Raw genomic sequence first — 27,375 nt, forward strand, 5'->3', positions numbered from 1 at the left:
AAACCTCCTAAGCTCAACCCTCTTGTGCAGCAAGGGACTCTTTCTCAGACAATGGTGACCAGACACTTCTAGGACAACGACGACTAGAACATTATTGTGACAGTGGTGATCAGGACATTTCTATGACAACAGCACGAGGATGTTTCTAGGGCAACAGCGACTAGGTTGCTCTCCCAGTCCCCCACCCAAACTTTTCAGCATCCTGAACTTTTAATGCTTTTTTTTCCTCCATGGTGTCTGCTAAGCACTTACTATGTGTCAAACTCTGTTCTAAGCGCTACGGTAGGTACAAATTATTTAGGTCAGACACAGTTCCTGTCCCATTCATTCATTCAATCAATGGTATTTATTGAGCACTTACTGTGTGCAAAGCACTGTAGTGAGCGCTCTGGAGAGTACAATATAACAACAAACAGGTATATTCCCTGCCCACAACGGTCTAGCATGGGCCTCACAGTCTAAGGAGGAGAGAGAACAGGTATCTCCATTTGACAGTTGAGGAAAATCAGCCACAGAGAAGTCAGTCAGTCAGTCGTATTAATTGAGCACTTACTGTGTTTAGAGCACTGTACTAAGCGCTTGGGAGAGTACAACACAACAGAATTAACGGACACATTCCCTGCCCACAACGAGCGTACAGTCTAGAGGTGAAATGACTGGCCCAAGATCGCATAGCAGGAAATTGGCAGAGCTTAGAGTAGAACCCGGGTCCTTCTGACTCCCAGACATATGCTGTCTCCACCAGGCCACGCTGCTCTTCCTTTTTAAGTGCTTAAGATGTGTCCAACACTAAGTGCTGGAGTAGATGCAAGTTAATTAGGTTGGATGCAGCCCCTATCCCACATGGGGCTCACAGTTGAATAACTCATTAGGGACTTATCCAGGTGGTCATCTAAATTCGTCTTGAATCCACTGATAATAGAATTATCATTAACAACTTAGCAGATCTCCTACCTACAACTTATTTGAGCGCAAGCAGCGTGGCGCAGTGGATAGAGTCCAGGCCTGGGAGTCACTTCGCCACTTTTCTGCTGTGTGACCTTGGTTAAGTCACTTCCCTTCTCTGGGCCTCAGTTCCCTCATCTGTAAGACGGGGGTTCCCTCATCTGTGACCCCCATGTGGGACAGGAACTGTGTCCAACCTTGATTTGCTTGTCTCCACCCCAGTGCTTAGCACATAGTAAGTGCTTAACAAATACCATAACTGCCCTTGCAGGGATGGGTGGGGGGGGTCTCCTCATGGTGAGGAGACTCGAGGAATCTGCCACCCTCTGTCCTTCTCGGTGTGGGGGTGAGGGAGGTAAGGTGGGGGAGGGTTTCCTCAAGGAGAGGTGTTTAGGCAGGACATGGTTTTGTTATGCAGTTGCCTCAGACGTCCATCACCAGAGTCTTTTCAACCGGATTTCGATCCCTGAGGCAGAGTTTTCCCACAGGCCTTGGTCATGCCAGGTTTCCAAGTCTGAGGGAGAGAAGAAAAGCCAGGCTTCGGCCAGGCCTTGGGGGGTCCAGGAGGGGGGACAGAGGGGCCCTTGGTTCAGAGTCTGCACAAATGGGAGGCTGGCATCAAGCAGGGTGGGGGGGGTGGGGAGGAGAGTCAGAGGAGGCGCCGTATCCCTTGGAAACTCTTGTTCCCTCATTTAGGGAAAAGAGGGAGGAACACAAAAGGCAGAGATGGAAGCTTCGGAATCTTAAACTACTCTCTGAATGGGCTGACGGTGCAGAGCAAGATAACGGGCTATGGACGGGCTATGGGTTCCAATCCCAACTCTGTCACTTGTCTGCTGTGTGACCTTGGGCAAGTCACTTCCCTTCCTCTGGATCTCGCTTCCCACATCTTTAAAATGTGGATAGAGACCGTGTCTAACTTGATTAATTTGGAGCTACCCTGGCACTTAGAACAGCACCTGGCACATAGTAAACACTTAACACGTACCATAATTATTATTATTCATTATTACCCCGCCACGCTTCCCCCCAACCCCTGAGGCCATTTGCTTGACTGGAGCATTTGTCACTGAATTTCCCAGAAGAGGGTCCTGAGACAGAGTGGGCAGCGAATATGTCCATTTATAGTTCTACTATCCTCTCCCAAGCACTTAATCCAGTGCTCTGCACACGGTAAGAGCTCAATAAATACGATTGAATGAACTGAATGAATGAATAAATTCTATTCAATCTTATTTATTCAATGAATTCAATCTTAATTATTGAGCGGTTACTGTGGGCAAAGTATAGCACTAAGCACGTGGGAGAGTCCAATACAACAAATAACAGACACATTCCCTGCTCACAAGGGCCACCCTCCTCTGCCATCCACCCCTGAAGAGGGACGGGGAGGTCTTTTGGTTTTCTCCCCTCCTCCGCTAGGGGCTCGAGGAGAAATGGAAGAAGGATTTCTCCCGCTGGGCGGCTGAGGCTTCCGGATGTCGGGGAACTGGCCAACACAGGAAGCTCGTAAAGGGCTGCCAAAGCCAGGCCCAGAATTACGCTCACGCATTCAGTTCAACTGCTTCCAAGATGACTAATTAGTAACAAACTAAGGGGGGGGGGGGGGCAGGGGGGGGGATTTCAATCAGGGCGGCATCTAGAAAGTGGGGGGCTGGGTAACCCAGAGGGGGCCTCCTGCCCCTCAGTAAATCAATGGTATTTATTGAGTACTTAGCTGTGCACAGAACACTGCACTAAGCACTTGGGGAAGGACAACAGAACAATCAACAGACACATCCCCTGCCCACAAGGAGCTTACAGTCTGGTTTGGCAGGCACTTGGAAAATACCAAAAATCAAAGCCCTTTCCTGCCCAAATGCCAACTAAGAGAAATAATAATAACAGTAATGACCCGTCTGTCAATTGTATTTATTGAGCACTTACTATGTGCAGAGCACTGTACTAAGGACTTGGGAGAGGACAATAGAAGAAGAAGCAGACACATTCTCTACCTAATAATAATGGCATTTGTTTAGCACTTACTATGTGCCAAGCACTGGGTTAGATACAAGATCATCAGTTTGGACACAGTCCCTGTCCCACACGGGGCTCACACTCTTAATCTTAATAGAGAAGCAACGTGGCTTTGGAGTCAGAGTTCATGGGTTCAAATCTCTGCTCCGCCAATTGTCAGCTATGTGACTTTGGGCAAGTCATTGAACTTCTCTGTGCCTCAGTTACCTCATCTGTAAAATGGGGATTAAGACTGTGAGACCCCTGTGGGACAACCTGATCACCTTGTAACCTCCCAGTGCTTAGAACAGTCCTTTACACATAGTAAGCGCTTAATAAATGCCATTATTATTATTATTATTATTATTAATCCCTATTTTACACATGAGGGAACTGAGGCCCTGAGTGGTTGAAGTGATTTGCCTGAGGTCACACAACAGATAAATGGCGGACTCAGGATTAGAACCCAGGTCCTTCTGAATCCCAGGCCCGGGCTCCATCCACTAGGCCATGCTGCTTCCTAGTGCTTGACACGTAGTAAGCGTTTAATAAATAGCATTATTATTATGAATAAGAAATACCATTACTAGCATTATGATTGTTGTGTCAAACCCAAAGGCTTCTGGAGACTGGGGAGGTCCCTGCAGCCTCGGGAATGGAGCTTGTAAATAGAAAAGTCTTCCTCTAGACTGTAAACTTCTTGAGGGGAGGGATCGTGTCTACCACCTCTGTTGTATTGTACCCTTCCAAGGCTGAGGACAGTGCTCTGCACACAGAAGCCACTCCACAAATATGGAGTCCTGAAATATGGAAATCCTGATGGATCGGGATCTGGATCGTCCCTTCTGCGATGCCCTGATTCTGTTCCCTTTCATTCATCCCTCCCTCCCTCCCCTCCACAGTTAAACACTGGGGTGATACAAGCACATCAGGTTGGACACAGTCTCTGTCCCACAAGGGGCTCACAGACTTCATCCCCATTTTACAGAAGAGGTCACTGATGTCCCAGAGAAGTGAGAAGGGTTACTCTCTTCTCTCCCAAGCGCTTTGTACAGTGCTCTGCACACAGTAAGCCCTCAATAAACCTAATTGACTGACTGACGGATCTAGTCCCCGGGGTATATTTCCCAGTCTCAGCCATGACCCAATGACAAGCTAGACTGTAAGCTCAATGTGGGCAGGGAATGTGTCTGTTCATTGGTATGTTGTCATCTCCCAAGAGCTTAGTACAGATTACCCACATTAAGTGCTCAATAAATATGATCGAATGAACGATGGAATAAAGCTTTCCAGGCCTGTACTTAGAAACTCGGTACTGCATCCCAAATGAGGTTCTCAAAAAAGACTGGAAAGGCAGTTCCTGTCACGATTCCTTGCCAGATTTTCTCTTTCCAACAGGGAACAAGAATGCATCTGGTGTGTAAACCGACAGCTAAAACTGGTATCCCCACCCCCCCCCCCCCCAACCCCGCCACCCAAACCACACTGACAAGGAACAGGAGATCTTGCTCCTCTACAAGGAAGCTTTGGAGGAGCTTAGTGTCGGGCAGGGGGAAGGGGGAGATATTTTTGAATAATCGCTAAATTAATCTGGTGCCCAAACTCCATTTCTATGATCCTCGCTCTGCCAGTCTCACATCATCATTCCTGAGCCTTCTAAAAGGTTTCCTAAAACGTCTTAAAAAAGGGGGCTGGTACACTGATCCTGGGCCTGAGAATCAGAAGGACCTGGGTTCTAATATTGGCTCCACCACTCATCTGCTCTGTGACCCTGGGCAAGTCACTTCACTTCCCTGGACTTCAGTTCCCTCATCTGTCAAAGGGAGATGAAGACAGTGAGCCCCATGTGGGACAAGGGACCGTGTCCAACCCGATTTGCTTGTATCCACCCCAGCATTTAGTACAGTGCCTGGCACAGAGTAAGTGCTTAACAAATACCACAATTATTATTGAGTGCTTTCTGTGTGCAGAACACTGTACTAAGTGCATGGGAGAGTACTAACAGAACGACCGACAGACATATTCCCTGCCCACAACAAGCAAACACTCCCAGCGCTTAGAACAGGGCCCGGCAAATAGTAAGTGCTTAACAAATACCAGCAAGTGGGGGGCATGAATTTGCAATCAATGGCCTAATGTGACCACTTGAACCCTTTCTTAGAGTTGAAGCAGCTGGGGCTCTTTGAAACAGACTCAGTCCTCTGTCCGGACGGCAGATCAAGGGCTTCGTTTCCCACCAATTTCCACCCCATGCAGCACCCAGGTGGGTATTTATGAGGTATCCCTAAAACCTTCTCCCCCCTGCCAAGCAGCCAGATGGAAGACGGAGCTTAGTTGGGGTGAGGCCAAGCCAGGCTGGGAGTTGGGGGACAACCATTCATTCATTCATCCATTCATTCATTCAGTTGTATTTACTGAACACTTACTGTGTGCAGAGCACTGTACTAAGCACTTGGAAAGTACAATTCAGCAACAAATAGAGACAATCTCTTCCCAACAATGGGCTCACAGTCTAGAATGGGGGAACCAGACAACAAAACAAGTAGACAGGTATCAATAGCGTCAATATAAATAAATAGAATTATAGATATATACACATCATTAATAAAATAAATAGAATAATAAATATCTACATATTTACACAAGTGCTGTGGGGTGGGAAGGGGAGTACAGCAGAGGGAAGGAGTCAGGACGATGGAGAGGGGAGGAGCAGAAGGAAAGGGGAGCTTAGTCTGGGAACCAGACTAAGAGACCGGGGTGGAGGAGAGTGCAACATGTGACAGCCCACCATTACTGGGATCGCAGCCATGGTATGGAGGATGGGGGCATGGAATCCCAAAATTTAATGAGACAGCATGGCCTAGTGGATAGAGCCCGGGCCTGGGAGTCAGAAGGAGCCGGGTTCTAACCCCAGTTCTGCCATTCGTTAGCTGTGTGACCTTCAGCACGTCACTTCATTTCTCGATGCCTCAGGTACCTTGTCTGTAAAATGGGGATGAAGACTGTGAGCCCCATGTGGGACGTGGCTTGTGTCCACACTTAGTACAGTGCCTGGCAGTGTAAATGCTTAACAAATACCATAAAAAAAAACAGAAAGGAAACATCAAGATGGCTAGGCAATCGATGTGGGGAAAAAAGAGGGGGATAGGCAGAGGAGTGTAGGAGGTCAGAAAACGAAGAGATACAGAAGTGGTGAACAAAGTGAGGAAAAGGAGAATGGTTCTAAAAGAAAAAAGGAAGTATCATCTCAGGTCCTGAGATGAAGAAAATAGTTTTATATATATACATATGGTATTTGTTAAGCACTTACTATGGCAGACACTCTTATAAGTCCCCTCTAGATTGTGAGTTCGATGTGGGCAGGGAATGTGTCTGTTGTTGTAGTGTATTCTCCCAAGCACTTAGTACAGTGCTTTGCTCAAAGTAAGTGCTCAGTAAGTACGACTGAATGAATAAGTGCTGGGGTAGATACAAGCTATTCAGGATGGACACAGTTCCTGTCCAACGTGGGGCTCACGATCTTAATCCCCATAATAATAATAATAATAATAATAATAATAATAATAATAATAATAATGGCATTTATTAGGCACTTACTATGTGCAAAACACTGTTCTAAGCACTGGGGAGGTTACAAGGTGATCAGGTTGTCCCATGGGGGGCTCACAGTCTTAATCCCCATTTTACAGATGAGATAACTGAGGCACAGAGAAGTTAAGTGACTTGCCCAAAGTCACACAGCTGATAATTGGCAGAGCCGGGATTTGAACCCATGAACTCTGACTCCAAAGCCCGGGCTCTTTCCATTGAGCCACGCTGCTTCCATGTTACTGATGAGGGAACTAAGTCCCAGAGAAGTGAAGAGACTTGCCCAAAGATCACCCAGCAGACAAGTGGCTGAGTCGGGCATTAGAACTCAGGGCCTTCTGACTCCCAGGCCCGGGCTCTATCTACTAGGCCACCCTGCTTCTCAGTGGCAGAAAGAGAAGGAGGCCAGGGCCACAGGGAGAAATCATTGGACAAGTTGGCAAGTAGAGAGGGAAAGGATGAAAGAGAAGCATGGACGTAAATTGTGTCCAACCTGATTAACTTGTATCTACTTGAGTGCTTAGCACAGTGCCTGGCACAGAGTAAACGCTTAACAAATGTCATTTAAATTAAAAAATAAATAAACATAAAAAGGGTGAGGATAAGAGCCTGACGGGAACACTACTGAATGGATAAGGTAGAACCATGATGAAGGGGGGGAGGGAGAGGGGCACGGAGGAGGGGAGACAAACAGATGGAGAAATGCTGAAATCCCGCGAACGCTTCCCAGATCTCCGCTGATCGATACATCTGCCGACGGCGCTGGTGGCAGCTGCAGACTCCCAATTTAGTGCCACTCGCCCGCCAACTGGTTGGCAGGTCTCCGGGCTGCCAGGAGACATCAGCAGTGCCCGGCTCAGCCCGGCGGGTGGCACTTGGACCCCAGGGTCGGTTCGAGTGGAGGCACAAGGTGTAGGAGGAGCCAGAAAGGATTGAAAACAGTACCGGGCACAGCACTTAGCGCCTTGTCACCTCTAGACTGGAAGCTCCTTGTGGGCAGGGAACATGTCTACCTACTCTGTTCTAGTGTTCTCTCCCAAGCACTGCACACAGGAAGTGCTTAGTAAATACCACTGATTGATTGACTGGCTATAGGCTATCCCTCTAGACTGGACACTCATTGTGGACAGGGAATGCACCTACCAACTCTATCCTGTTGGACTCTCCCCCCCACCCCCGCAAAGCTTAGTATAGTACTCTGCACATAACGCTCAATAAATACCATTGATTGATGGATTGATTATAGATTGTCCCTCTAAAATGGAAATGTGTTATAAGCAGGGAACGTGTCTACCAGCTGTTGTACTGGATTCTCCCAAGCGCTGAGTCCAGGGCTTTGCACACAGTAAGCGCTCAATAAATACCACTGGTTGATCGACTGACTATAGACTGTCCCTCTAGGCTGTAAGCTCATTGTAGGCAGGGAGGACATCTACCAGCTCTGTTGTAGTGCCCTTTCCCAAGTGCTTAGTCCAGTGCTCAGCACACAGTAAATGCTCAACAAAAACCAGTGATTAACTGACTACAGATTGTGCTTCTAGACTGTAAGCACATTGTGGGCAGGGAACGTGTCTGCCAACTCTGTTCTATTGGAATTTCCCAAGTGCTTAGTACAGTGCTCAGCACAGAGTAAGCACTCAATAAGTACAACAGATGGATTGCTGGAGCTCGTTGTGGGCAGGGATTATCACTTTATTGTTGTATTTTACTTTCTCAAGCACTTAGTACAGTGCTCTGCACGCAGTAAGCACTTAATACGACTGAATGAATGCGTGAATGAATGATAAAGGCTTCCCTGGCACCAAGAACAAGCTTTTTGTGAGCCCACCAGTTTTTTCAGATACATCTGCCCCCACAGACAGAGATGTTTATCGGGACTCGTTAGATCTACTGCCCCCTCTACACTCTCACTGCCCTCCCCACTACCTCAGAAGCCACACGCCCTGGTCCTTCAAAAACCAGCAACAGGAAGAATAAGTACTGGGGAATGTGTTCACTGCTTACTATGTGCCAGCCACTCCACAGAGTGCTGGAGTAGATACGGGGTTGGATGCAGTCCCTGTCCCACATGGGGCTCATCCCCATTTACAGTTGAGGTAACTGAGGCCCAGAGAAGTTAAGTATCCAAACCCTCCCAGTAATGATAATAATAAGTGTAGTATTTGTTCTGTGCTTACTATGAGCCAGGCACTGTTATGAGCCCTGGAGCAGATACAAGGTAATCAGGATAAACACCATTCCTGTCCCACATGGGACTCACCGTCTTCCTCCCCATTTTACGGATGAAGTCACTGAGGCCCAGGGAAGAGAAGTGACTTGTCCAAGGTCACAAAGCAAACAAGTGGCGAAGCCAGAATTAGAACCCAGGTCGTTCTGAGTCCCATTTGCCAGATGAGGGAACTGAGACATGGTCTAGTGGAAAGAGCCCGTGTCTGGGAGTTGGAGGACTTGGGTTCTACTCCCCACTCCATCATTTGTCTGCTCTGTGACCTTGGGCAAGTCACTTCACTTCTCTGGGCCTCAGTTTCCTTACCTGTAAAACAGGGATTAAGACTGTGAGCCCCATATGGGACAGCATTCAACCTGATTGACTTGTATCTACCCCTGTGCTTAGTACAGTGCTTGGCACATTGTGTTTGTTGCCTTATGCTGTCGAGTCGTTTCCAACCCAGAGTTACTGCCATGGACACATCCCTCCCAGAACGCCCCACCTCCACCTGCAATTGTTCTGGTATAGTGAGTGCTTAACAAATACCAGATTAATTTAAAAAAGGAAGAAGAAAGGGGCAACGGCAGCCCAGCACACAGTGGGAACTTCCTCATTCGATTCTGCCTCCCATTTCTCATCATGGACGATGCAGGGCCTGACACTTCTGCTCCCCAAACACTCTTCCCACTACCAAAACCCCAGAGCTGCCAGGGCCTTGTGGGGCCGGGGGGAAGGAGGGGGGCATAATAACAGTAATAATGATGGTATTTGTTAAATGCTCACTACGCGTAGCACTGTTCTGAGCCCTGGGGTAGATACAAGCTAACTAGGTTGGAACCAATCCCTGTCTCACAGTCTTCATCCTCGTTTTCCAAGTGAAGGAACTGTGGACCAGAGAAGTGAGGCGGCTTGGCCGAAGTTACACGGCAGACAAGTGGCAGAGCCGGGATGAGAACCCAGGACCTCGTGACTCCCAGGCTGGGAGTGTACCGATTAGGCCAGGCCCCTGCCTCCAGCCAGGCGAATGAGCAAACCATCCAGGACAGGGGAGCATGTCTGCTAGTTCTGTTGGATTGTCTTCTCCCAGGTGTGCTCTGCACACAGTAAACGCTCAATGAATACTATTGACTTGACTGTAGACTGAAAGCTTGTTACGGGGAGGGAGCATATCTGCTACTTTTGTTTGGATTGTCCTCTCCCAAGCGCTTAAGAAGTGGTCTTCACACAGTAAGTGCTCAATAAATAGTATGGATTGATATAGATTGTCTCTCTAGACTGTAAGCTTGTTATGGGCAGGGAGCACGTCTGCTAATTGTGTTGGATTGTTCTCTCCCAAGGCTCTGCGTGCATACAATCAGCACTCAGTTAATACCACTGACAGACTTTAGACTGCCTCTCTAGACTGTAAGCTCATTGCGGGCAGAAAGCATGTCTGCTAATTCTGTTGGATTGTCCTCTCCCAAATGCTTAATACAATGCTCTGCGCGTGCACACAGTAAGCACTCAATAAATACCACTGATGGACTACAGACTGCCCTTCAAGGTTGTAAGCTCGTTTCGGGCAGGGAGTGTGTCTACTAATTTTGTTGGACTGTCCTCTCCCAAGTGCTTAGTACAGTGCTCTGAACATAGTAAGTACTCAATAAATACCATTGGTTGACTATATACTGTCTCTCTAGACTCTAAGCTTGTTATGGTCAGAGAGTGTGACTGCTAAATTCTGTTGGACTGTCCTCTCCCTAGGGCTTAGAGCAGTAATCTGCACACAGTAAGTGCTCAATAAATACCACTGCTTGACTGACAGGTAGCAAGCTGTTCTTTCCTTGAAGTGCTCCAGGGATAGAGACTCAGGAGCCTGTCCTAGTGCTTTTTATAGTCAAATTCTTCCTCAGTCCAAGCAAGATCTTTCCTGAGCTCATTGCTAGTGGAAATAAAAAGATGAGCCGATCAAACAGAAATCCTGTTGGATGGCAAACCAGTGACGTTTTCAGTGGTCAGTGGTGGGGTGGAGGGCAGGGGACGGGGAGGCCTCCTTTTAATAGACAAAGTTCTCGCTTCGGGGAAAATAGGAAAGCCCATAAAGTGCGGCAGGTCAGGTTAAACAGGAAACTCTACTCATTTTTGGCTCATCTGAGGAGAATGATGCAAGGCACATGGACATGCCTATAAACAGTTCTTCAAGTATATCAAAAGCAGGTAGGCAGCAGAGAGAAACATTTGACGCTTATGGTACAAAAGGAGCATTCGGGGCTTAAAGGAGATGGATTAAAGAGCAGAATATTCTAAGGTGTCTTTTTTATGGTAGTTGTTAAGTGCTTCCTATGTGCCAAGCACCATACTAAGCACTGGCGTGGATATAAACTAATCAGATTGGACACGGTCCACATCCCACATAGGGCTCAAAATCTCTTTTTTGGTGTGTGCTTGTTTTTAAATGGTACTTGTTAAGCACTTCCTATATGCCAGGCACTGTACTAAGCGCTGGGGTGGATATAAGCTAATCAGATTGGACCCAATCCATGACACGCATAGGGCTCGACATCTTTTTTTTTTTTGTTTACTTGTTTTTAAATGACATTTATTAAGCACTTTCTATGTGTCAGGCACTGTTCTAAGTGCTGGGGGAGATACAAGTTAATCAGATTGGACGTTATCACACTGCCAACTTCTTGCTGTACCTTGATCTCATCTATCTCACCATCAACCTCTCACCCACGTTCTGCCTCTAGCCTATAATGCCCTCCCTCTTCATATCATCACCATCATCATCATCAATCGTATTTATTGAGCGCTTACTATGTGCAGAGCACTATACTAAGCGCTTGGGAAGTACAAATTGGCAACACATAGAGACAGTCCCTACCCAACAGTGGGCTCACAGTCTAAAAGGGGGAGACAGAGAACAAAACCAAACATACTAACAAAATAAAATAGAATAGATATGTAGAAATAAATTAAATAAATAAATAAACAGAGTAAAAAAAATATGTACAAACATATATACATATATACAGGTGCTGTGGGGAAGGGAGGGAGGTAAGATGGGGGGATGGAGAGGGGGACGAGGGGGAGAGGAAGGAAGGGGTTCAGTCTGGGAAGGCCTCCTGGAGGAGGTGAGCTCTCAGCAGGGCTTTGAAGGGAGGAAGAGAGCTAGCTTGGCGGATGGGCAGAGGGAGGGCATTCCAGGCCCGGGGGATGACGTGGGCCGGGGGTCGATGGCGGGACAGGCGAGAGCGAGGTACGGTGAGGAGATCAGCGGTGGAGGAGCGGAAGGTGCGGACTGGGCTGTAGAAGGAGAGAAGGGAGGTGAGGTAGGAGGGGGCGAGGTGATGGACAGCCTTGAAGCCCAGGGTGAGGAGTTTCTGCCTGATGCGCAGATTGATTGGTAGCCACTGGAGATTTTTGAGCAGGGGAGTGATATGCCCAGAGCGTTTCTGGACAAAGATAATCCGGGCAGCAGCATGAAGTATGGATTGAAGTGGAGAGAGACACGAGGATGGGAGATCAGAGAGAAGGCTGATGCAGTAGTCCAGACGGGATAGGATGAGAGCTTGAATGAGCAGGGTAGCGGTATGGATGGAGAGGAAAGGGCGGATCTTGGCAATGTTGCGGAGCTGAGACCGGCAGGTTTTTGTCACGGCTTGGATGTGAGGGGTGAATGAGAGAGCGGAGTCGAGGATGACACCAAGGTTGCGGGCTTGTGAGACGGGAAGGATGGTAGTGCCGTCAACAGAGATGGGAAAGTCAGGGAGAGGGACTGACAGATAATCTCTGACATATCTGACAGATAATATCTGTCATATCTGACAGATAATCACTCTGCCTAGCTTCAAAGCCCTATTGAAGACATCTCCTCCAAGAGGCCTTCCCTAAGCCACCCTTTTCTCTTCTCCCACTCCCTTCTGTGTCACCCTGACCTGCTCCCTTTATTCATCTGCCCTTCCAGCCCCACAGCACTTATGTCCATATATGTAACTTATTTATATTAAAATCTATCTCCCCCTCTAGACTGTAAGCTCGTTGTGGGCAGGTAATGTGTCTGCTATATTGTACTATTGTCCTCCCCCAAGCACTTAGTACAGTGCTCTGCACACAGTAAGCGCTCAATAAATACGACTGACTGACTGACACAGTCTATGTCCCACATGGGCCTCACAGTTTTAATCCCGGTTTAACAGATGAGGTCACTGATGCTCAGAGAAATGAAGTGACTTGCCCAAGGTCACTTGGCAAATAAGCGGTGTAGTCGGAGTTAGAACCCAGGTCTTTCAGACTCCCAGGCCTGGGCTCTCTCCACTAGGCCACACTGCTCCTCTAAGTAAGTCTTTTCTAAGTAAGATGTTAGGAAGGTGCCCCCGCTTTAAACTGCTTTTCACTGCAGACAGGTCAGTTGTCCTAGATTAAACTGCCTGATGCAATGGGCATGTTTTAGAACAAACTGGCAAACTCGATTTAAAAAATAAGTAAAATAAAACCACCCAGGATTCGATGACATCCATCTCATGAAGGATCCAGAAAGGAAGTTCCTACACTTGTAGCACTACTGTGTACACCCTATTGTAACAAAAGGCCACCACGCTGAATGACCAAACTCGATATAAAGTGCTCCAGGAGCGAGACTGAAAAGTACCCATTCCCCCTCCCTCTGACTGTGAGTCCCCTGTGGGACAGGGACTGTGTCTGGTCTAATTAAATTTCCAACAACAACATTGTAACAACAATATTATTGTAACAACAATAATGATAAAAATAATTATAATAATAATTATAATAATAATAGTACTTGTTAAGCCAAGCACTGTTCTAAGCGCTGGCGTACATTCAAGTTAAACAGGATGGACACAGTCCTTGTCAGCTATGGTGTTCACCATTTTCATCCCCATTTTACAGATAACAGAGGCCCAGTGAAGTCAAGTGACTTGCCCAAGGTCACACAGCAGACAAGTGGTGGAGCCAGGGATTAGACCACAGTAAGCAGTTAATGAACATCAGCAGTGTCATCATCATCAACATTGCAGTCTTGGTGCCCTCATTAGACTGAAAAGGCAGGTCTTTATAAAAGCAGCTTGGCCTAGTGGGTAGAGCACAGGCCTGGGTCTTAGAAGGACCTGGGTTCTAATCTCGACTCCACCCCTTGTCTGCTGTGTGACCGTGGACAAGTCACTTCATTTCTCTGTCCCTCCGTTCCCTCATACGTAAAATGAGGATGATGACTATAAGCCCCATGTGGGACAGGGACTGTGTCTAACCTGCTTAGCTTGAATCTACCTCAGTGCTTAGTACAGTGCCAGGCACATAAGGAGCGCTTGCAGATACAGTAAAAAAAACAACCCACAGATCGCTGCCCCCAATCCCTACGGAAATCTCTGTCATCAAGTGGAAGGCATACATATCCCCATACACATAGTTCCTTTCTTGCCAATTTACGCATGTGTGGCTTGTCCACTCTCCTCCATTAGACCATAAATCCCTCAAGGAAAGGGTAAGGACTACGTCAACCCCGTCTTCAGAAATGCCTCCAGCACAAGGCTTTGCACACAGTAGACCTTCAAATCCTGCTGCTACACAAAAAATAATTCCATTTTATCCGACAGTTCCACTAAAACTTGTATGGGAGTTGCTGTTTAGCAAGACTGACTGGTTTTTGGGCTTGTTAAGATTTCTGGCCCAGAGTAGCCAGAACAATAAAGGGAAACAAAAATCAATGTTGCTCATAGAGCACTTACTGTAATAATATTAATAGTAAGTGTGGTATTTAAGTGTTTACTATGCGCCAGACACTATCCTAAGCACTGGGGTGGTTACCAGCAAACTGGGTTGGACGCAGTCCCTATACCACATGGGGCTCACAGTCTCAATCTCCATTTTCTATATGCGGGAACTGATGTACAGAGAAATGAAGTGACTTGCTCAAGGTCACCCAGCAGACAGGTGGCTGAGCTGGGATTAGAACCCACAACTCTGACTCCCAGGCCCGGGCTCAGTCTACTCTGCCATCCTGCTTCAGGCCAACTCAGCCACCAGACAGAAAAACCACCCCACGTTGACACATATGTGCTGAGAAAGGAAACGAAGCCCACAGCACCCGGCTGAGATTTCTGGGACGGTCCAGGCGGGCTTGACTGAACAGACCCGGGAGGGCCTTTGGCTAGAACTATCTGACCTGCAGAGTTCCTGGTGGACTGGACACCCATGTCCACTGGTCATCAATTTTTAAGACGGTTCGTCAGACGGTTTCATTTCAACAACCGGAGTGAAAGGAGAGACGAGCCAGATCCGGATGTGGCCGGCCACATCCCCCTCACCCCAAGCCCAATGTGGTGACAGCATGGCCGCAGCCAGTAACCACGGAAACCCGGTGTCAACCGGTGGGGAGGCGGGAACCCGGAACCATTGATTGACAGCCGGCTCCCTGGCCTTTTAGGCTCCAGCGTCAAACCCTGAACCTGAAGGGAGGCCGAGTGGACTCTTCTCGGGTCCTGTGGGAAAGCCGGGAATGCGAGGGGGCAAGCGATGTACAGAGGCTACATGGCCTAGTGGAGAGAGCCCAGGCCTGGGAGTCAGAGGACCTGGGTTCTTAACCCTGCTCTGCCACCTGTCTGCTGTGTGACCTTGGGCCAGTCAGTTCACTTCTCTGGGCCTCAGTTACCTCATCTTTAAAATGGGGATAAAGACTGTGAGCCCCATAGGGACAGGGACTATGTCCAACATGATTACTCTGCCTCTACCCAAGAGGATAGAACAGTGCTTGGCACATAGTAAGCGCTCAACAAATACCATTATTATCATAATTAATATCATTATCCCAGCTCTGCCACTTGCTTGCTGTGTCACTTCACTTCTCTGGGCCTCTGTTTCCTCATCTGGAAAAAGGGGATTGTGGCTTAGTGAGAAGCAGCATGGCCTAGTGGAAACAGCCAGGGCTTTTTTTTTTTATGGCATTTATTAAGCACTTACTATGTGCAAAGTACTGTTCTAAGCACTGGGGAGGTTACAATGTGATCAGGTTGTCCCACAGGGGGCTCACAGTCTTCATCCCCATTTTACAGAGGAGGTAACAGGCACAGAGAAGTGAGGTGACTTGGCCAAAGTCACACAGCTGACAAGTGGCAGAGCCAGGATTTGAACCCATGACCTCTGACTCCAAAGCCTGGGCTCTTTCCACTGAGCCACGCTGCTTCTCTTGGGCTTGGGAGTCAGAGGGCATGGGTTCTAATCCCGGCTCTGCTACTTGTCAGCTGTGTAAGTTTGGGTAAGTCACTTTGCTTCTCTGTGCCTCAGTTACCTCATCTGTAAAATGGGGATTAAATCCCTGTTCTCCCTTCTAGATTGTGAACCCCATGCAGGATGGGGACTATCCCGTAGATACTAACCTGTATCTACTCCAGAACTTAGAACAGTGTTTGACACAGGGTATTCACTTGAGAAGCAGCATGGCTCAGTGGAAAGAGCCCAGGCTTTGGAGTCAGAGGTTATGGGTTCGAATCCCGGCTCCTCCACATGTCTGCTGTGTGACCTTGGGCAAGTCACTTAACTTCTCAGAGCCTCAGTTACCTAATCTGTAAAATGGGGATGATGACTGTGAGCCCCACGTGGGACAACCTGATCACCTTGTATCCCCCCCAGTGCTTAGAAGAGCGCTTTGCACATAGTAAGCTATTAACAAATGCCATTATTATTATTATTATTATTATTAACAAATACCATAGGGGGAAACACAAACATAGTAGGAGCAGACTGTGTCAGTAAAAGCAAGGTTAAATATTGTTTCCAAGAAGGGAGTGGTCCACAGCCTGGATGGTGGTAAGCGGCCAGGGAGGATTAGGAGAGATAAGAGCCCAATAAATCTGGCAAAAAGATGGTCTTTGATGATCTGAGAGTGAGCAGACACAGCAGAGGAAAGGGAGCACTCCTCATGCAACAATAATAGCATTAATTGTTGTATTTGTTAAGCGCTTTCTATGTACCAAGCACTGTTTTAAGCACTGGGGTAGACACGAAAGAATCAGTTCGGACACAGTCCCCGTCCAATACAGGATTCGCAGTCTAAGGAGGGAGGACGGGTATTCAGTATCCACCTGATGGATGAGGAAACTGAGGCCTAGGGAAGTAAAGTGACTTGCCTAAGGTCACCCAGCAGGTAAGTGGTGGAGCCTGGATGAGAACCCAGGTACTCTGACTCCCCGGCCTGGGCTCTATCCACTAGACCACACTGCTCCAATTCTTCTCAAATAAACGAGGAAACAGAATCCTCCTTACTGGACCAAGTTGGGGGAATTACTCCATGGAGGGGGTCTGGGAGTAGGGAGACCTGGCCTCTAATAATAACAGTAATAATAATAATAACAACTGTGAAGTGCTTACTATGTGCCAGGCACTGTACTAAGCGCTGGGGAGGATACAAGCAAATCGGTTTGGACACAGTCCTTGTCCCATGTGGGGCTTACAATTTCAATCCCCATTTTACAGATGAGACGAAGTAGAGTGAAGTGACTTCCCCAAGGCCACACTGCAGACAAGTGGCGGAGCCGGAATTAGAACCCATGACCTTCTGATTCCCAGGCCTGTGGTCTATCCAGTACAACATACTGCTTCCCACTAGCCTGTTGTGTGATTTTTAGACAAATCATGTAACTGAGGCCTGGGCCTCAATTTTCTCATCTGAGAAGAGGAATAATAATGCCCCTGCCTCTCCCAGACATTGTAAGGGTAAAAAAAAAAATGTGAAAGGACTTAAGAGGACAAAAGGACTCCACACACTCAAAGTTGGGCTACTGAAATCCCAAATTCCTGTAATTTAGAGTCCCCATCCACCTGCTTCTTCCAAGGAAAGGGAAACAGGAAGGACTGGAAGCTCTAGAAGAGGGCAGGGAAGGTGCCAAGGAAGGAGGCATAGGGATTCCCCAGCAAATAGGAGGACTGGGTTAGAGTCCCAGCTCCACCACTTGTCTGCTGTGTGACTTTGGGTGAGTCATTTCACTGGGCCTCAATTTCCCTGTCTGTAAAATGGGGATTAAGATCATAGGGCCCACCTGGGACATGGCTTGTGTCCAGCCTGATTAACTTGTATCTACCCCAGCGTTTAGAAGAGTGCCTGGCTTACAAAATACCATTAAAAAACAAAAACAAAAGTAGGCATGGGAGTGGGAGTAACAGCAATAGGATTTACTAAGACTTTACTGAGGGCAGAGCGGGGTACTAAGGCCCATCCCCTCCAAGAGACCTTTCCTGACTAAGCTCCTTTTCTCTTCTCCCACTCCCTTCTGCATCACCCTGACTTGCTGCCTTTTTTCATTCCCCTTCCCAGCCCACAGCGCTTATGTTCATATCTGTCATTTATTGATTTCTATTAATGTCTGTCTCCCCCTCAAGACCGTAAGCTAGGGACAATTGTTGTTATTATGTTGTCGGCTTATTGTTATTTTGTACTCTCCCAAGCGCTTAACACAGTGCTGTGCAGAGTAAACACTCAATAAATATGCCTGAATAATGAATACTCAGGGCTGACAGGGAATACACAGGTGGGCATTAGACAGGGTCTCTGTCCCCTGGCCTGGGGAAGGGGGAGGCTCACAACTGCCGGGGGGAAGGAGCTTACAAGTCCACTGGAGTTTGAAACCACAAGGAGCCTCTGCCTCATGAAGCTGATTCACATTCTTAAAAAACTCACTTAAGGAGCTGGTTCTTAGCCAGCCCTCCGTCTCTGACCCCTGCCTCAGGCAAGCCAAGTTCAACCCTGCAGGGAGGAGGCCAGGTCTGGTTCCCTGAGGACCCTTTCTTGCCCATTCAATGGCACTCACTAAGTGCTTACTCTGGGCAGAGCCCTGGATTCACTCAGTCGTATTTACTGAGCACTTACTCTGGGCATAGCACTGGATTAAAGTCTTGCGAGAGGACAATCAAACAGAGTTAGCAGACGCACTAGAGTACAGGCCTGGAAGTCAGAAATAACTGGGTTCTCCTGCCACCTCCACCACTCCTCTGCTGGGTGACCTTGGGCGAGTCACTTCCCTTCTCTGGGTCTTGGTTTCCTCGTCTGTAAAATGGGGATTAAAGATATGGGGTCAGGGATGGTGTTATCTGCTAAGAGCTTGCTTGTATCTACTCCAGTGCTTAGTACAGTGCCTGGCACATAACCAATACCACAGTTATTATTACTATTACTCGTAATGAGCTTACAGTCTATTGAGAAGCCTAGATAGAGCCCAGGCTTGGGAATCAGAAGGACATGGGATCCAATCCTGGCTTCACCACTTGCCTGCGGTATGACCTTGGGCAAGCCAGTTAGCTTCTCTGTGCCTCAGTTACCTCTTCTGTAAAATGGAGATTAAGATTGTGAGCCCCAAGTGGGACAACCTGATAACCTTGTAACTACTCCAGTGCTTAGAACAGTGCTTGGCATATAGTAAGCACTTAACAAATACCATAATAACAATAATAATAATAATAATAATAACTTCTCTGTGCCATAGTTACCTCATCTGTAAAATGAGGATTAAGACTGTGAGCCCCATGTGGGATAGGGACTGTGTCTTGTATCTACTCCAGTGCTTAGTACAGTGCTCTCCACACAGTAAGCACTCAATGAATGAATATTATTATTATCCACTTTGGTCCGATCCCATATCCAGCTCTAAGGCCTACCAGTTGAGCTAATCTGGCCAGCACACTCTAAAAAGTGGCTTCTCATTTATGCACCAGTTGGACCCATGTGGAATGGGGGCATTCTCACTGGCTGCTTCAGAGCCCGCTATTTCCACCAAAACCCAGAAAGGAGCTGTTAAATACTGGGAGGACCGTCACGTTCTCAAAACACCCTTTTTTTTTTTTCCAGGCCAACCCTTAGGAAAGCCTACCATTTTAACTGACATTTTCCAGCAATCATTTGTATTTATTAAGCACTTGCTATGTGCAGAGCACTGCACTAAGTGCTCAGGAGAGTCCAATCAATCCCATCTATTGAGTGCTTCCTATGTGGAGAGCACTGCACTAAGTGCTTGGGAGAGTCCAATCAATCACATTTATTGAGCGCTTACAATGTGCAGAACACTATACTAAGGGCTTGGAAGAGTACAATACAACAGAATTAGTGGACACATTCCCTGCTCCTAACAAGTTTACAATCTAGAGAGGGGCACAGACATGAATATGTATAAATACAGCATTCATATGTAATTTAAAGCAACATACCTAAGTGCTGGGAGGTTGGAGGTGTGGGGCGAATATGGAACACCTCTCTTATTCAACTATTTATTGAGCACTTCCTGTGTGCATGGCACTGTACTTGCAGTTGGAAGCAGTTGGAAGAGTACAAGACAATAAACGGACACATTCCCTGCTGACAACGATCTTACAGTCTTTCCCCATTCCAACCCCATACATTTAGGGCTCACATCTTCAACAGACTTTGAGCCCCACATGGGACAGGGACCATGTCCAACCTGATTTGCCTGAATCCCCCCCAACCCAGCGCTTAGTACAGTGTCTGGCAAACAGTAAGCACTTAACTACCACAATTCTTCTTCTTCTTATTATTATTATTATCAGACTGCGCTGCAGTCATCTCATCACACTCTGTGTTAAAAGTCTGGCATAAGACCCCAAAGTAACATGCCAACATGTTTGAAAGAGTCCAGCTGATACTAGCCAGTCCTCTTGAACGTTGTTTCCCCCAGTGAATGTTGAGAAACTAGATCACCGCATGTGAGGATGGAGAGTTGGAAGTGAAAAATCCCATTAAAGCAATTCCACCGAGTACCGACCTGCCCTGCCCTGCCCCCATTCCCTCATTAACTGAGCTCAGAGGGACTGTGCTTTCTTATTTTAGAGCCGCTCTTCCCACAGGGCACAGTACACCCCATATTTAGCAGTACAGGAAAGGGGGAAGAAGCAGCACGGCCTGGTGGATACAGCCGGGGCCTGGGAGTCAGAAGGACCTGGGTTCTAATCCCTGCACTGCCGGTTGTCTGCTGTGTGACCGTGGGTGAGTCACTTCACTTCTCCAGGCTTCAAGTGTCCTCATCTGAAAAATGGGGATGAAGTCTGTAAGCCTCATATGGGACAGGGACAGTGTCCAAACTGATTAGCTTGTTTCTGCCCTAGCACTTGGATCGGTGTTTGACACGTAGTAAGTGCTTAACAAATACCATTATTATTATTATTTATTCTCACCCCTTCCCTCCTTCCTTCCTTCCCTGTTCTTGAGGGCATCCCAGATGATCACCCAGAATCAGATCTGCATCATATCCCATTCCCACCAGCCTGGATGATGATGGTACGGGGCTCACAGTCTTCACCCCATCTTGCAGATGTGGTCACCGAGGCAGAGAGATGTGCCCAATGTCATACAGCAGACATGTGGCAGACACGTACCTTTGACCTGGCTCGACTAAGGGACACATCAAACCAACCCTGAAACCCAGAAGCAAGAGGCAGGTAGACCCTGTCCACTAGCAGGACCACCGCCCCTCCCCCGCAACCCCAGCTTGAAGCCCAACCCCTCCCAAACCTCCTGACAATCAGATAGAGTACTAGGGATTTGGAAACAGGGGTTGTAGAGGATAGGGCAGATCCCCTAAGCTCCCTGTTGTAAGCCCCATATTCTTTTGGATTTACTGAGTGCCTTCTGTGGGGGCAGCACCGAAATAAGCCAGGAAAGGTTACCATTATACCTGACAGGCGGTGAGGGCAAAGTAAGGTAAGGGCAGAGGAGAGGAAATGTGGGGGTGGGGGAAAGGAAGGTGGGAATAATAATAATAATGGCATTTATTAAGCGCTTACTATGTGCAAAGCACTGTTCTAAGCGCTGGGGAGGTTACAAGGTGATGAGGTTGTCCCACGGGGGGCTCACAGTCTTAATCCCCATTTTACAGATGAGATGGGAAGTCCCAGAGGGAGAGCATGGTCTCCTGGAAAGGGGCGGGGGGATGAGGGGTATTCATTCATCAATTCAATTGTATTTATTAATAATTAGGATAATTATGGTACTTGTTAGACCCTTACTATGTGCCAGGCTCTCTTCTAAGTGCTGTGATAGAAACACGTTAATCAGGGGCTCACACTCTTCACCCCCATTTAACAGATGAGGGAACTGAGGCCCAGAGAAGTGAACTGACTTGCCCAAGGTCGTACAGCAAAGAGAAACAGCGTGGCTCAGTGGAAAGAGCACGGGCTTTGGAGTCAGAGGTCATGGGTTCAAATCCCGGCTCCACCACTTGTCAGCTGTGTGACTTTGGGCAAGTCACTTAACTTCTCTGTGGCTCAGTTCCCTCATCTGTAAAATGGGGGTTAAGACTGTGGGCCCCCCGTGGGACAACCTATCACACTGTAACCTCCCCAGCACTTAGAAGTGCTTTGCACATAGTAAGCATTTAATAAATGCCATTATTATTATTCTGTGGCAGAGTCGGGATTAGAACCTAGGTCCTTGACTCCCAGTCGTGGGCTCTATCCACTAAGCCATGCTGCTGGTTATGGTGTGCAGAGCACTGTACTAAGCACGAGGGAGAGGACGATAGAACAATAGACACATTCCCTGCCCACAATGAGCCTACAGTCTACAGGGAAAACTTCCACGGGTCTCCCTGGTTTACATGGGCTGGGCCTGGGCTTGGAGAATTTCAGCCAACGGGGAGGAGGGAAGTGGAGTCTTTAAGAAGGAAACTGAAAATGTTGGTTTATCCCCTTAATGTATTTTCTTCACAAGATTTCATTCATTCTATCATATTTATTGAGCGCTTACTGTTTGCAGAGCAATAATAATAATGATGTTATTTGTTAAGCGCTTATTATGTGCCAAGCACTGTTCTCAGCGCTGGGTACTGTACTAAGCTCTCGGGAGAGTGCAATACAACAATAAACAGACATATTCCCTGCCCACAAAGAGCTAACAGTCAAGAGTCGGGAGACAGACGTGAACACAAATAAATGCAGATTACAGATATGTACATAAGTGCCATGGGGCTGGGAGTGGCCAGAGAGCAAAGGAAGCAGGTCAGGGAGACAGGGAAGGGATTGGGAGATGAGGAAAGGTGGGGCTTAGTCAGGAAAGGCCTCTGGGAGGAGATGTGCCTTCAATAAGGCCTCGAAGCAGGGGAGAGTAATTCTCAATCAGATTTGAGGAAGGAGGGCCTTCCAGGCCAAAGGCAGTACGTGGGCTAGGGTTCAGTGGTGAGACAGGCGAGATGGAGGCACAGTGAGGTTAGCACCTGAGGAGTGAAGTGTGTGCATGCTGGGTTATACAAGGGCAGCAGTCAAGTACGGCATGGAGTGGGGAGAGACTGGAGGCCAGGAAGGAGGCTGATGCAGATATCCAGGTGGGATAGGATGAATGATCATATTTAACATGGTAGCCGTTTGGATGGAGAGGAAAGGGCAGATTTATAGCTTTGTGGTGACCCACAGGATTTGGTGACAGATTGAATACGCGAGTCTCGCGTATCGCTCGCTCTGAACCTCCCTGTCTCACCGTCTCTCCGTGAACCCCGTGAACCGGCCAAATGAATCCGGAAACCCCGCTTGCTTGACTTCCAATCCGATAAAGCGGACTTCTGTCACGGGGCAAACCGAGGTGCCGCTCCCTTGTCCTCCCGAGGAAGCTGCCCCCGAGGGGCCTGAAGTCCCTCCTTCCCCGACGTGCCCGGGAGCGGAGGGCGGGGGGAAAGGCAATACCATCCCGTGCCAAGTTCCAGCCCGATTCCCGATGGAAAGCGACGGGGGAAGGGCGGGCTGGGGGCTTCCCCGGCCGAGCGGGCCCGAGGATTAGCCCCTTTCATGACTCCTGCGCGGTTTTTAGCCGCCACGCAGTCCTGCAGGATCTGACTAAAGGAACACAATTGTTCCTTTCTCAGAAAAGAAGTTTGGGTTTCTTTTTTTTTTTTATTTTCCCTCCCCCTCCTTCTCCTTGCGTGTGTGCGAGCTGCGAATGGCGGAGGACCGGCCCCTTCCAGAAAATCCCCCCAGTGACCCTTCGCATTTCCAGGGGGCCGGGTGGCCCGCCCCCTCTTCCCATCGGGCTCGGACGACGACGACGACGGGCGCCGCGGGGGGCGTTCGCATCCCTGCAGTCATCTGCTTCCCCCGCCCCGGGAGCGGGGGCCGGGGGGCCGGGGGGCCGGGGGGTCGGGGGGCCGGGACGGACGGCCCAGGGCTGAGCAGAGCCACCAACCCCCCGCCCCCCTGCCAAGGGCCTGGCCGTGCCAGTTCCGTCCCCGGGCACCCCGGCGGGCGGACGCTCGCTCTGGGTGTCTCTACCAAGTTGACTGTCAACACGGGAGTGGAGAAGGAGGGGGGAGGGAGAGGAGGCCGGGCAGGGCAGGGCGAGGGGGGGAGCCCGGCCGCTCCGCCGTCTTCTCCTTCGGCCCAGTTCCAGGTGCAGCCCGCGCCCCCCCGCCCCATCCGGCTCATCCCCAGATGGGGGCGGCCGGGCCGGGGCCCGGGCCCCCTCCCCCTCCTCCCTCCCCCCCTAATTGGAAACACGCCCAGGGTCCGCTCCGCTCGGCTCCGCGCGGCGGCCAGGGAAACGGGGTCCTCCGGCAGGGAGCGGTGCCCCCGGCTCTGTCCGGCTACAGCCACGTGCCAGCCGCCGCCAGGACCCCTCCTCACCCCGCTCCGACCCCGGGCGGGACGGCCGGGCGGGCAGCCTCCTCACTGCTCCTCCTCGGCCGCCCCCCCCCCCCCCCGCTAGCCCGGACCCCTCCCTCCTCGCCTCCCCCGCCTCCCGCCTGGACCCCCTCCCTCACCACCCTGGACTCCCTCGTCCCCATTTCTCCGGCCCGGCCCCTTCCTCCGTTCCCCGTCATCCCCCTCCCCGCCCCCGCGGCGCGCGGGCCGTCCGTCGTCACTGACCGTGCCGGGGGCCCAGGGGTGGGGCCGGTGTCGTTGCGGCGGTCCCGGCCTGTCCCGGCCCGGCCCGGCCGCCCTCCCGCTCCTCAGGGCCGCCGCCCCGCCCGCGCCGCCCGGACCCGCCGCCCGGGCCTGGCGGCCATGCTGGGGCCCCGGGGGCCGGGCCGGCCGAGGGGGAGCCGGGGACCCCCGCCGGCGGGGGCGGCCGAGGAGCGGGGCGGGGCGGGGCGGCGGACGGCCGGGGAGGGTCGGTCGGGCGGGTCGGGCGGACCGGGCGGACCGGGCTGCCGGGGCCGCTTTCCTGTCAGCGCGTCGCGCGGCTCCCGGGCCCGCCTGGCTCCCCTCCGCCGCTCGCGCCGAGCCGCCGATGCCCATTGGCCCGCTGGCGGACGCACTCCCATTGGCCGCCGCCCCCGGCCCCGCCCCCCGGCCCCGCCCCCCGGCCTGCGCCGCGCCCGCGGGCCCGCCAGGGGGCGCCCTGCCCCAACGCCGGGCCCCGAAAATCCTCCGCCCCCAGGCTTCCATTCCGACGCTTCGATCGACCGCTCGCTCGCTCGCTCGCTCGCTCACCGCCCCCAAACCGCTCGACGGAGCGCTTGGGACGCCACCGGATTAATGCAGACAATCTCGGTAACCGTAATCATCATCATCGTCGTCATCATCGCTGGGCTCGCCGGTTGGTGAGCGCTTCTTAGGGGCCAAGCACTAGACTAAGCGCCGGGGCTCCTTCCATTCACTCAACCGTATTTATCGAGCGCTTACCGTGTGCAGAGCTCTGGACCGGGCGCTTGGGCTCGGGGTTGCAAGTTAGATCACCCGGTCCCACACGGGGCTCACGGGCTCAGGAGGAAGGACGCGGAACGCGCGGACGAGGGAACCGAGGTTTGTGCATTCATTCACCCATTCGGTTGTATTTATCGAGTGCTTACCGTGTGCAGAGCACTGTACGACGCCCGTGGGAGAGGACGCTACAACAATAAACAGACGCATCCCCCGCCCACAAAGAGCTTACAGTCCAGTGGGGGGAGACAGGCATTAAGAGAAATCAGCAAGTGACAGGTGCTGTGGGGCTGGGAAGGGAGGGATGAATAAAGGCAGCCAGTCAGGGCGACACAGAAGGGAGTGGGAGAAGACGAAAGGAGGGGTTAGAGAAGCGAAGTGATTTGCCCAATGACCCCCAGCTGACAAGTGGCAGAGCCGGGGTTAGAAAACAGGTTGTCTGACTCCCAGGCCCCGTGCTCTTTTCACTAGGCCACGCTGCTTCCCCATTAAGCAAGATGTCACGGTACTGTTCCCAACCGCTTAAGTACAGTGCTTTGCACACAGTAAGTGCTCAATAAATACGAATGAAGGTGAGGATGGGGTGGGGGGTTGATGCTTTAATCAAATATCAGAGTATTTGCAGAGAACAGTGCTTTGCACATAGCAAACACTTAATAAATGACATTATTATTATTATTAGAGTAGGTCTAACTACAGACAGGCTGGCAGAGGGCACTTCATCCATTCCCTGCCTCCAGGCCTATCCTCCCCATCCCTCCCCTTCTAGACTGTCAGCGCATTGTGAGCAGGGACTGTGTCTCCCAACCCTGTTACACTGTATTCTCCCAAGCACTTAGTACAATGTTCTGCACCCATCAAGGATTCAGTAAATATGATTGATCGATCAATGGATTGATAGAGGAGTCGGTCTTGGACCCTGATTGGGGGACAGGGGCAGAAGGAGAGGATTCGCCCCTTCGTCACCAACCCCTTCGCCACCGTCACGGTCCAAAAGCTCTTCCTATCCCGGCTCGACAAACACATAAGCCTCCTATTAATAATAATGGTGACACTTGTAAAGGGCTTACTATGTGCCAAGCACTGTACTAAGCGCTGGGGTTAAATACAAGATAGCCAGGTCCCACGTGGGGCTCAGTAGGAAGGAGCTCAGGTATTGAATCCCCACTATGCAGATGAGAGGACTGAGGCACAGAGAAGCCAAGTGACTTGCCCAAGGCCATACAGCAGGTATGTCATGGAGCCGGGAATAGACCCCAAGTCCTCTGACTCCCAGACCCAGGCTCTTTCCACTAGGCCATGCTGCTTCCCTCATCTCCCATCTCTCCCCTCTACATTCATTCATTCAATCATATTTATTGAGCGCTTACAGTGTGCAGAGCACCGTACTGAGAGCTTAGGAAGTGCAAATGGACTGCAGGCCATACTACACTCTGCTGCCCAAATCATTTTTTTAATACAGAAACACTTAGGACACATTTCCTCATTCCTCTCTCTCTCACTCATCATATTTATTGAGCGCTTACTGTGTGCAGAGCACTGTGCTAAGAACCTCCACTGATCGCCCATTCACCTCCACATCAAAAACTCACCATCAGCTCCAAATCAGTCAATCCCCTTGCCCCCTCCTACCTCATGTTGCTACTCTCCTACTCCAACCCAGCCCGCACCCTTGGCTTCTCTAAGGCCAACCTTTTTGCTGCCGATCTCTCACCCACATCCTTCATCTGGCCCGGAACGCCCTCCCTCCTCAACTCTGACAATGATTCTCCCCCCTTCAAAGCCTTAATGAAGGCACATCTCCTCTAAGAGGCCTTCCCTGACTAAGCCCTCCTTTCCTCTTCTTTTACTCCCTTCTGTGTTGCCCTGACTTGCTCCCTTTCTTCATCTCCTCTCCCAGCCCCACCGCACATACCCATTTCTATCATTTCTTTCTTTATATCAGTCTGTCTCCCACTCTAGACTGTAAAGCTGGTTGTAGGCAAGGAAGGCACACAATTTCTGTTATAGGGTAC

General features: G+C 49.9%; 1 protein-coding gene across 1 annotated transcript in view; it reads right to left on the minus strand.

Moving 5' to 3' along the window:
- The window catches only part of PTPRA (protein tyrosine phosphatase receptor type A), a 91,845-nt gene extending 67,189 nt beyond the window's left edge, over positions 1-24,656 (minus strand). The window contains exon 1 of the mRNA XM_038744667.1: positions 24,584-24,656. The gene's annotated coding sequence lies outside the window, so the exon portion shown is untranslated. The remainder of the gene's footprint in view (positions 1-24,583) is intronic.
- Positions 24,657-27,375: the final 2,719 nt, after the last annotated feature.

The sequence above is a fragment of the Tachyglossus aculeatus genome, chromosome 4, assembly GCF_015852505.1.
Source record: "Tachyglossus aculeatus isolate mTacAcu1 chromosome 4, mTacAcu1.pri, whole genome shotgun sequence".
NCBI lineage: Eukaryota > Metazoa > Chordata > Mammalia > Monotremata > Tachyglossidae > Tachyglossus > Tachyglossus aculeatus.